Here is a 12,114-nt window from a genome sequence, read left to right as displayed (position 1 = left end):
AAAAATACTGATTTTTCATAAAACTGATCTTGTGGTGTAAAGAAAATGTTTGAAAATTAGATGAATTGCTTGCATCCTTTTTTTCAAGGTTGTAGTTTTAAATTAGAGAGGAATACAATTAAGCAACACTTAACTGGACAGAGGGTATTACATCTAGTTTAACAAGGTAGTCAGGGCAGGAAGCATTGTTGACCAATCTTTATCTCAAGAAGACTTCAAAATGAAAAAGAATTTAACCCATATTTATATTCTCATTTCCATTATTCAAGACTAACAGAACTTTTTGAGACTTTAGTTGACACCTCAAGTAGAGAAGAAAAGAAACCAGAAGTTCTAAAAAGCGTAACAATGGAAGCCCTTTGACTCCAAGGGCAGGTATGTACTTGCTAATGGAGAAAACCATGTTCCATCTAAAAGTGCTTCTTTTGGAGTGTGTCTGAAAAAACAAACAAACAAAAAAAAAAAACCAGCAAGCTAAAATGTTTGTCCTTGAATGCTACTTCTTCCTTAGAGATTTTGTGCTTAAGGGATTCTTAGGTTCAGTTAGCATTGGTAGGAAACTGAAAAGAATATAATTTTAAGAATAAAAAGAAAAGACTTTCCTGATAATTTTTCCTTTTAAATAGACTTTATTTTTTTAGAACTCTTTGAAGTTCATAACAAGGCTGAGAAGAAAGTACAGAAGTTCTCATACACCTCCGCCCCTGTACATGTAAGCTTCCCCTACTGTCAACATCCCAACATTTGTTACAGTTGATAAACCTACATTGATATAGCATGATCACCCAAAGTCCATAATTTACCTGACTGACTCTTAGTTTTGTACATTCTATGGGTTTGGTGAATGTCTAATGACATGTGGCCATCATTATAATATCATATGGAATATTTTCACTGCCCTAAAACATCCTCTGTGCTCCGCTTATCCATCCCAACCCTCTCCCTAACCCCTGGCAACCGTTGATCTTTCCATTGTCGCTATAATTGTTCCATTGATTTTTCCATTGCTGCTATAAGTATGTAGCTTTTTCCAGATGGGCTTCTTCCCCTTAGTAGTATACATTTAAGGTTCCTCATGACTTTTCATGGCTTGATAGTTCACTTTTTTTTAGCACTGGATACTATTTTTTGTCTGGATGCACCATAATTTATTTATCCATTCATCTGCTGAAGGACATGGTGGTTGCTTCCAAATTTTGGCAATTATGAATAAAGTTGCTATGCACATCTATGTGCAGGTTTTTGTGTCGATGTTTTCGATGCCTTTGGGTAAATACCAAGAATTGTAATGCTGGATTGTATGGTAAGAGCATGCTTTGTTTCGTTAGAAACTGTCAAAATGTCATCCAGAGTGGCCGTACCATTTTGTATTCCCACCAGCAGTGTTAGAGAGTACCTGTTGCTTCATATCCTTGTCATGAGTTGGTGTTGTTCCTCATTTTGGCTATTCTAATAGAGGTATAGTGGTATCTCGTTGTTTAAATTTGCTCTTTCCTATTGATGAATGGGGGAACATCTTTCGACATGGGGCTTTTCTTGATGAAAGGGAGAGGAGTTTTCAGTATGAGATACTTGGAAAAAGGGCTCAGACTTGAGATTATGACTCAGGTTGGCCCCCACCCACCGGAAGACCTCTTTTTGTAAGCCCTCACTTTGTGAGACCTAAGAGAAGATCCAAATTGGTTCAGCTTTTTACTTAGAACCTTGTACATTATTAACTATTTCTGAAATTGTTTAACCCTGTCAGTAGGGAGATTTTCATATGCCCAAATATGCTTGTGGGGCCTAACAGTGCAGAATGGTGGGGCTCCGGGGTGGCTCAGTCAGTTAAGTGGTTAAGCATCAGTCTTTGGCTCAGGTCATGATCCTGGAGTCTTGGTATCAAATCCCACATCAGGCTCTCTGCTCAACGGAGAGTCTGCTTCTCCCTCTGCCCTTATCCCCTATATGTGATTTTTCTCCCTCTCTCTTGCTCTGATAAATAAATAAATAAATAAATAAATAAATAAATAAATAAATAAAATCTTAAAAAAAATAAAAGTGCAGAATAAGAAGGAGTGTTGTTTGCTCTGTTCTTACATAAGCTTCACTAAGTGTACTGCAGTAATGATTAGAGGGATGAAGAGGAGTCAAGGTGGTGTGGAAGATGCCCAGGCCTGTGACAGTCTGCAACTGATGAAAAGCAGCTAGCAAGGTGGAAGTGTGACGAGAAAAATCTCAAATGAAAGACTAGGAAATGACAACAGAGAATATAAACCAGTCAAGTTTTCCAGAATATAATGAAACATTGTGAAGTTTTTTTTTTAAAGATAGAACTATTTTACACTAGAAATCCTTGATGTAAAAAGAATATACTGCAAGAAAAATTGAAGAGTCTAAGGAATGATTTTAAAATGAGAAGAATGATGCTATTTCCAATATTACGCAGTAAAAAATGTCAAGTGACACATTGCTTAGTTTTGTCTGAGGTAAGGTGGAAAGTGTATGTCTTCTAGATTCAGACAGATCTGGACTCAAAATCAACTTCCACTCCTACTGGTTATGGGAACTTGGCTTCTTTATTTTAATTTCCTTATCTGAAAAATGAATTTAATAAGAGCTATTTCCACCACAAGGAAGAAGCTACTTCAGGTAGCTTCAAGATACCTGGTTGCTTGATACACGGTAAGTGTTGGTATTAGAATTAGAATCAGTGTGGATATTAAATTGGGTACTAGAGTTGGCGTTAGTGTTCATATTATGAGCATTCATTTTTCTCAACTGTTTTTCTAAAAATTTTCAGGAAAGTGGAGATCTACATTTATCTGTATTGCCCCAGAGGAATTATAGATACAGAGTGAAGCCTGATATACTGATTCACACTAGATAGGGAGTCAACAGTACAAGGTAAGGCATTATTCAACAAAAATGAGGTCAAAGTCATATAAAATTCTGATAGATGTATATATCCCTAATGTACAGATCTAAAAATACAAAGGAAAATGGTTGTTCAGTTATTGTTATATTTTCATGAATATTAGTGCAGTTAGCAAGAACGACTGGATAATTCTACTGTTTGCAATAAAGTAAAACACCCAATTGAGATATGAATGTATTTAATTCATTGACTATCTTTTTCTTGATTAACGTGGCAGAGGAAAATAATTTTTAATACATATAATTTTAGCTGATCTATCATTTAATAGATATTTTCTTGATAAATATTTGCCAAACGCTAAACATTATTTTATCTATCATTGCCAAGGTCCAACAGTTTAAATTATCAACATGGTTTTCAAAATATGCTTTTCCCTTCATGTTTTGCACAGAGTGATTTAAAAAATTCACCTAATACAATTATTAAAATCAAATTTAAAGCTAAAAGTGTGCTCATGTTATATTGGTGTGTGTGTGTGTGTGTGTGTGTGTGTGTGTGTGTGTGTGTTGAGCTATACTTATTCTAGAAATTAAATAGATGTTCCTGGGTCATGAATTCCCTGGCATATAAGAATTAAATTATGCACAATGTATTCCATAAAGCCTATTATTTTTTGGAGGCAGACAATACTGCATTATTTTTTTTTTCAATACTGCATTATAAACAGAAAATCGAAGTTGTCAGGTGCATGAATCAAGGCCTTAAGGTAAGATTGCAAGTTATGTTCAGATAATACCAGAAGGCATTTTATTCCCAATCATTGGTATTTTTTGAAATTCAGGCCTGTGGAGATGATGCGTAGCTTCAAGTGAAGAGAAGTCAGGAATATTGTATGTGCATGGTTTATAAATCCTGTAGCTTCCCTCATGTTCCTGAAAGATTCCCCCCACTTATTAAAAGAACATGGGGTAGTCAGGCCTCGGGCTTCTCCCTAAAGTTCTCTTGAGATTCCTAAGGTCTCTAGAGTCTATCTTTCTTTTCACTTCCATTATGTACCCCATAATAATTTACTTTGAGGAAATACAGCATATTTATTTTTTGACCTTGACCAATATGAGTTATAAATAACCTTCTGAAATGAAACAGTTGTATAATTTGGGAAATATTTATGCAGTCTCAGTCAAATAGTGAACATTAGCCATAATACACATACTTGAAACTCTGGTAAAAAAAAAATGTAAGAGAATTACAAAACATCAACAAGGCTCCTAGGACATCCTGCATAGGAACAACTCCATAAGATGGGAAATATCTATTCAGCTCTTGGGCAAAAGTTGGAAATTAGCAATGATACACATGCTTTTGACTGTGGTAAAAGTTTTATGAGAAGATAAAATTACTGTGCATTGACAAAATAGGGTTCTTCTTTCTTTGGGAAATTAATTCAATTCTGACCAAGATTCTCATCCCATTTCTAGAAGTTATTTTTGGCAACTGGCCTTCAACGAGGACGTACCATGGTCAATTATTTAGCAGTTCCAGAATTAGACCATTGTTCAACTCTTTTATCAACTTTTGTGCAACTCATCTTCACTCTTCAGATCTCATTTCCAGTGCTTACGATGGAAACTGACATCTCTTCTTTCTTGAAAAGATACTCATTTAAAAGAAAACATGCAAATTATTTGCAATCTTATGGTAGCCTTAGGCCTCTAAAATAGTGTCTCAAGAGAGACTAAAGTATAAATTTGAAAATGTGTCATTTCCCTTCTGTTTAAGGATACTGTAAGATATATATGTATTTTTTTTAAATGAGAACTAAAATGATAAACCCACTGTAAATGAGAATTACTATTATTTTGTTGTTAGTACAATTTGGTCAGTTATGACTCACTCTCCCCCACCCCAAGAAAGTGATATAGTCACATGGACTAGATGTGGGATTCTTTGAGATTAATTATCATTAGCTTTTCTGATGCATTTTCTAGACTTTTAAGGACTTTTAGGACACAGAACACTAAACATGGGAAATGGGGAACAAAATTCTATGTATTAAAATGACTAAAAATATATTCTTAATCTTTGTCCTAATGTTTGACAAAACTGCACAACTTATATGTCATTCCATATTGGACCACAATGTACATTCCTCCATTTGCAGTGGAGAAAATGGAATCAATATATCTGCACCTTGTTTTCCTTAATGGTGAAACAGCAATGACTATCTTTTCTATCATAGGAAGGAATTCATGTCGATTTAAAGAGGTAATTGACAAATAAACGATGATTTTGAAGCACATAATACTTGATTAATGATAGCATAAGAACAGAGAAATTAAGAAATATGTTCGAGACCATTACACATTTCTTATTTGTTCCAAAGAAATTGAAGTTTGGTAAAGAAAAGTTCTAGAATAGTCCCAAATTGAAAATCAACAAAAATTCCCAAATGACTGAAGAAGTCAATAATTGAAGGCAAATCAACCACAATGAACTATAACAGTTTGAACCACTTGAGGGCAAATGAACAGAATGAAAGAATAAGCTTCCTAAAATTCAGCAATGACAGCAAACCATACCCAGGTTGTGACCCAACATTGCTTTATAATTAAAATGACATTCTGCCTAAATTAACTTCTGTAACTCAACAACGTGTTGAAACTCAGAGTTATCTAATGTGTTTTACATTTTTATTATGGCACCTTTTAATTTAGATAAACCAAAATTTGTACAGAACACTTTTTATTACTCTAAAATGCTTCAAGATAGGCATCAAATATTCTGTATACAGTTTAGTTATATTATTAGTGTTGTCATTTCCCTAATGAGAATTTCTACTCCAAGAAGAGTGCTAGTATCAGAAAGTTCACACTTAGGAGTTCTGCTATCCTGATTTCTGATCAACAACCACATGTGTTGTTAACTAACATATGGATTTCCACTGGTGAAATTACTGGCTTACTTATTGACATAATTGGTGTTGGAAATAAGCTTTCATTGGTGAAATTGATGCTATTCATGGTAAATGGATTGGATTGAATTAGACATTTAACAGAAGGCTTAAATGGGTGGCTCAGTGGTTGAGCATCTGCCATTGGCCCAGGGCATGATCCCGCGATCTGAGATCAAGTCCCATAGCAGGCTTACTGCTATGTCTCTGCCTCTCTCTCTTGGTATGTCTCTCATGAATAAATAAATAAATAAATAAATAAATAAATAAATAAATATCTTAAAAAAAAAGAAGGCTCACATTGTATGAATTGGGCACAAAAACCAAGAGACATGGTCTTCATCTATCTATACTGTTTTTCTTCCTTTCTTTCTTCCTGTCTTCTTCTCCTCTCTCTCTCTCTTTTTATCTTTCTGTTCTCTCCTCTCTCTCAATTTCACTAAATATCCAGTCAGTTTAAGAATGTCTTAGGATGGGACACCTGGGTGGCTCAGTTGGTTAAGCATCTGCCTTTGGTCATAATCTGAGTTTCCTGGAATCAAGCCCCAAATCCAGCTCCCTGCTGAGTAGGAAGCCTGCTTCACCCTCTCCTTCCCACTCATGTTCTCTCTCACTATCTCTGTTTCTCTCTCTCTCTCTCTCAAATAAATAAATAAAATCTTATCTCAGATGTGAAAGGTCTCTGAAAAATGTAAAAGTAGTGTTTGAAGTAAATTTTGCTGTCTTTAATTTGTTTTTTTTTCCACCTCCAGCTTTATTGAGATTTAACTGACATAAAAATTATATATATTTAAGATGTATAATGTGATGCTTTGATATATCTATACACTGTGAAGTGATTTCCATAATTGAGCTAATTAGCATATCCATCACCTTACATAGGTGCAATTTTTTTTTCTCTAGTGAAAACACTTAAGGTCTACTTTCTTCTTTCTTCTTTCTTTCTTTCTTTCTTTCTTTCTTTCTTTCTTTCTTTCTTTCTTCTTTCTTTCTTTCTTTCTTCTTTCTTTTTCTTTCTTTCTTTCTTTCTTTCTTTCTTTCTTTCTTTCTTTCTTTCTTTTTCTTTCTTCTTCTTTCTTTCTTTCTTTCTTTCTTTCTTTCTTTCTTTTCTTTGTTTCTTTTTCTTTTTCTTTTTCCCTTTTATTAAAGATTTTATTTATTTATTCATGAGACACACACACACACACACACACACACACACACACAGAGGCAGAGACACAGGCAGAGGGAGAAGCAGACTCCATGAAGGGAGCCCGACTTGGAACTCGATCCCAGGTCTCCAGGATCACGCCCTAGGCTGAAGGTGGCGCTAAACCACTGAGCCACCAAGGCTGCCCTAACATCTACTTTTTTAGCAAATTTCAAGGATGAAATACTGTGTTATTAACTATAGTTATCATGCTGTATATTAGGTCTGCATTTTTTATCTTATAAATGAAACTTTGCACTCTTTGACCAACATCTCATTTCCTCACTCTTCAGCCCCTGCTAAAACTGAGTCGTGAAGAAATAGAAAATCTGAAAAGACCGATAAAAGGTAAGAAGAGTAAGAATATTGAGTCAGGAAGCAAACATCTCCCAGCAAAGAAAACCCAGAATCAGATGGCTTCAATGGTGAATTCTATCACATATTTAAAGAAGTTAAATTAAAATAAATAAATAAATAAATAAAAGAAGTTAAATTAAAGAAGTGGATTTTGCCAACCTTTTTCAAACTCTTCCAAAAACATGGAGAAGAGGGAATACTCTACAACTCATTTTTTGAGGCCAGCATTACCCTGATGCCAAGGCCAGACGAGACCACTACAAGAAAAGAAAATTGTGAGATAATAACCTCAATGCGCATAAATCAAAGTCCTTAATTTGGATTATGTGTGTGCTCCCACCCATTTTCCTTGGTACTTGTCATGAGACTAGAGCATGAAGCTGGTTCTAGGTTCAATGTTAATATTCACTATGTGTAGAATCACTTGGAATCTCAGGGCTTTAAAATAAGTAGACCTGAGTTCAAGTCTAAACCTAATCCCTCACTAATTCTATGACCTTTAGAGCTGATATTTGAATTTCAGTTTCTCTAAATAGTGTTGATAATGTCTCATGTGGAGAGTTGCAGAGCTGACTAATTGGAATAGTTTGGATAAAGTCCTTATCCAAAGTTGGTGTTGCTTTGTCCTTAGTAGGATTTTAATAAAGATTAGCTTACTTCCTTCCCTGCAACATCGCTGCCCTTGAGAATATAAATTGGATATTTATGAAGGCCTATCTGTTCTCTGTTCAGTTTTATTGAAGTTTAACTGAGGTATAATAAATTGCACATATTTAAAGTATAAAACTTAACGAGTTTTGACATATATATATATATATATATATATATATATATATATACACTTTGTAAACCACCTGCTTTTATAAGCCATGGTTTTCCCACCTGTAAAGCTTTCTACAATTTGTTGTCACCTAAATATTTCTACCCCACTTTTCATCACATCTACTTAAATAGCATCCAGTGTGGATAGGATCAGGTCTGAACCTTAGAATCAGGCCTTTATTTGTTCTGACATTTGGCCCTTATATTCTTCTCCATCTTTATTTCCTTTGGGTTCTTTGTTATAGCAACAGGTCTATTCTTCACTCTTTAGGTGTGCCTTATACCAGGGTTTTATTTTTCTCCCTAGAATAGTACCCTGTCCTGTACCTACCTTATTTTTTGAAATACCACCCTTCTTTTAAAGAAATCTCAAAGAAGTCTCATCAGTGTTAACTTTGTTTCCTCTGATGTCCTTGATTTTGTACCAATGCTAATGTGTTCACTGCCTAAATGAGAAGCTCCCAGATCAGTGCCTGGGAACTCAATAAATGTTAACATAATTAATAGTGGATAAGTTGACTCCATAATTAAAAAACACATTAATATTTTAATAGGAATATACTATATAAGTCAGGGTGGGAGAGGTACAGGGGTAAAAGGAACTGTATCACCCCACAATGCAGTGGGAAAGTTAAGTGAGTAAAAAGGAAATCACAGCTCAGTGTGATTTGTGTGATAAAGATGAGTATGCGTGGTTATGAGAGGGAATTTGAACTCAGCTCTACTGTTCATTGCCAGAGTTGGTAGTCTTAGAATACTTGGAAGGTATTCCCAGAATTGTCAGATCTCATTTTTCAAGCAAAACTAGAAATCCCTATTTTTGATTGTACTCTCTCATTTTGCAATGTAGGCTCAAGTTTCTTGAACATGATTTTGGCCAAACTAAATGATTTTGAAGAATCTGGCCTACAATGTAGGAATTTATGAATTTTGCTCTACTGTCTCATGCAATGCAATGCCATACTCACTCGTGACATGGCAGGGTCTTCCGTGCACAAGAAAACACACCAGGACTAGGAAGGATGTCACGCTATGTGTGACACAGTCTGCAACACTATTCTGGTCAACTTGCCCACTTCCTCTTCTGTTGCCTTATTCTCTACCTGTCACAGCATCTAATCTCATGGTTCCATTGTGGAAGCACAGTCCACACCATTCCCCCATATAACCCCCAAGCTGAGGCCAATTGTCAGGTGCTAATTAGTACCACCATTTTTGCAGAGTGTTCTTTATTCTTATAGTAGAGAGAGACAGTTCTACAGTATATCCATTAAAGAGGAGAAACAAAAGGTAAACCAAGACTAAATTCTATTTAAAATAAGATGGTAAATAACATTTTCTGTAAAAGTGGAAAATATTCTTAAATATTTAACATGCAGCATGAAGTCCTAATCACTTATTTATGACTCCTTTCCTGGCCTCTTATAGAATCGTTGCTCAGTTGAACACAACAAAAACCCTAGCATTTTGAGAAGGAAATGATTTAATACAGGGAATTGGATGTTGACAAAATCATACTCAGTATGAAAGACCAGGTCTTTAGGGTTGACTTTCAGCCAACATCACAGAGCTGAATCCATAGGGAACCAGCTGTACCTTCGCTACACTCAGGAGACACCTGTGGTAGTCCTCACTGGGATCTAGGGTTCAGGAAGCCCTGGTCAGTCTGCTGCAGCTCCACATTATTTTAGCTGAAATCCAGAGAAGAAGGTTGCAGCTACCAGTTCAGAGCCAAGCCATGTCTATTAGATCATTATCAGCAAAACAGATATCTCCCATGTCCCTGTCCCCTCTCCACTTAAGACATTTCTGAATTCAGATTCATGAAGTTCCTTGGGCCATCTTATCAGTGAAACTTGAAAAATACTTGGAAACCCCAACCTCAAGAGATTCCGTGAAATACAGATTTTTTTTTAAAAAAATGCAATTTTATTTTGTATTTGGAGTTTTCATAACTTTATTTTTATTGTTAAATTGATGCCATTTAAAATATAATTTAATATAACATAGCATTTTTTACTTAAAAAATGAACACATGGTTCCTGTATTTCAGAAAAAAATATTGAGTTCATCCACTTTCTGATTTGATCTACATATGCCTTTCTTTCCATATGAAAACTTCAAAACAACAAAAACAACAATTGCTTATTGAGATAAAAATTCTTATTTACAGATGTCAGGAATGCTGATTTTCTACATTAAGCTTACTGTACTTGGAATAGCAGAGGTAACTGGAGTCTTCACCTAATTAAGCTTTAAATCATTTTCATAGACTCATTAAAAAATAACATTTTGTTTTAGAATAGTCTTAAAATTACAGAGAACTGTGCAAATAGTATATATAGAGAGTTCCCAATTACTCAGCAAAAAATGGGGGGCCCCATTATTAGCATTTTACATTGTTATGGTAATACATGACTATTAGTGAACCAATATTTTTATGTTATTATTAACTAAATTCCACATTTATTTAAATTTCCTTACTTTATTATCCAGTGCCCTTCTTCCATTCCAGGATCTCATCCAAGATACCACATTACATCTAGTCATCATGTCTCCTTAGGCTCTTCTTTGCCATGACAGTTTCTCAGCCTTTCCGTTTTTTATAACATTGACAATTTGAAGCATATTGGTTAGGCATTTTTAGAATCCCTCAACTTGGATGTGTCTGATTTTTTTCATGCTTAGGCTAAGGTTATGGGTTTTGGAGAGGAAAAGCACAGAAGAGAAGTGCCATTCTCATCACATCATATTAAAGCTCTTACTCGCAGTATGACTTACTATTGTTGGTATTAACCTTGATCACCTGAAGGTAGTAACGATAGGGATGTTGTAAGGATTAATACTCTTGCATCTTTAAATTTTTTTGTGGTGGCACTAATCTTTAAGATCCTCCTGTATGCAGTATTGATCTTGGTTTTCCCTTTTGGTGGACAGATGCATGGTACTTCCTACATAAGAACCCCCAATTCACAGGTCAGAAAGCCAGTGTGGAGTCTGCCCATTTCTGATTATATCTGTTCAACTATGTGCTCAAAAACTGGGAAAAAGAATCACAAGGTTGATTTATGGAGCAATTGGTTCCACCAGGAGACAAACTCAGGTCAAAACTCCCATCTATAGCATGATCGCCAAAAACTCCCACTCTCTCTGACTAGGGAGCCACAGTGGTGGTCTTTTCTAGGTCACCAGAAGTTAACATGAGTTCAGAGGCAATTATTACTAATCCCCCCTAATCTGGGTCTTTCTGGGCATGCCCCTTTCTTCAATGTACAGCCATTCAAGTAGATGTTTGCAGTGTCCATATCACATAACCTAGACCCGCTGGAAATTTACTCAGGCCAATCCACTGTACCAATTTCATACTTCCTCTGCACATCATTATCTGCCAACCCTTCCTTCTTGTTTGCTACAAGCAGTCATAGCTCATGGGACTTGCTGTTATTGGTTTAAACTTGATGATGAAGTCACCAGAAGTCAGTGAGAGTACATATATATAAGTAATCCTTTCTTTCGGTGGGAAAATACCTGTTTTTATTTATTTATTTTTATTTATTTATTTATTTATTTATTTATTTATTTATTTATTTATTTTGAAAATCCCTGTTTTTAATTACAATTAGTTCAATAAGTGGGCGATTGATCCAGAGGTCATAGAATTCATGTATGCTAGGAAAAATAAGCAGGTACAAAAGAGAAAATCATAACACTAATATTTCTGTCCCCAGAGAAAAATAGTTTATAATTTTCATTTTTATCTTTATATAGTTAAAAAGTTTTGTTCATAATCTGATTATTTTTGTCCTTTTACCTTACACTGTACATTTGATGCCTTATTACATCCATAGTGCAGCATCTAGATTAAGACTCTGGCTGGGCTTAATTCCCTCCTGCTGTTGGCAGTTGGGCAGCTTTGGCAGCACCTGGGTTGTTGCTAGA

General features: G+C 35.2%; 1 long non-coding RNA gene across 4 annotated transcripts in view; it reads left to right on the top strand.

Moving 5' to 3' along the window:
* LOC144294002 (uncharacterized) overlaps positions 1-7,494 on the top strand; it is a 70,270-nt gene extending 62,776 nt beyond the window's left edge. Inside the window, exons 5-7 of one of the 4 annotated variants that reach the window (XR_013361384.1) lie at positions 2,783-2,886; positions 5,019-5,122; positions 7,290-7,494. This is a non-coding gene — a long non-coding RNA (uncharacterized LOC144294002). The remainder of the gene's footprint in view (positions 1-2,782; positions 2,887-5,018; positions 5,123-7,289) is intronic. The other 3 variants (XR_013361385.1, XR_013361383.1, XR_013361386.1) reach the window with 3 other exon arrangements.
* Positions 7,495-12,114: the final 4,620 nt, after the last annotated feature.

Source organism: Canis aureus, chromosome 22 (assembly GCF_053574225.1).
Source record: "Canis aureus isolate CA01 chromosome 22, VMU_Caureus_v.1.0, whole genome shotgun sequence".
NCBI classification, from domain to species: Eukaryota; Metazoa; Chordata; class Mammalia; order Carnivora; family Canidae; genus Canis; species Canis aureus.
Note: the sequence above shows the minus strand (reverse complement) of the source record. Positions and strands in the feature narration are given on the sequence as shown.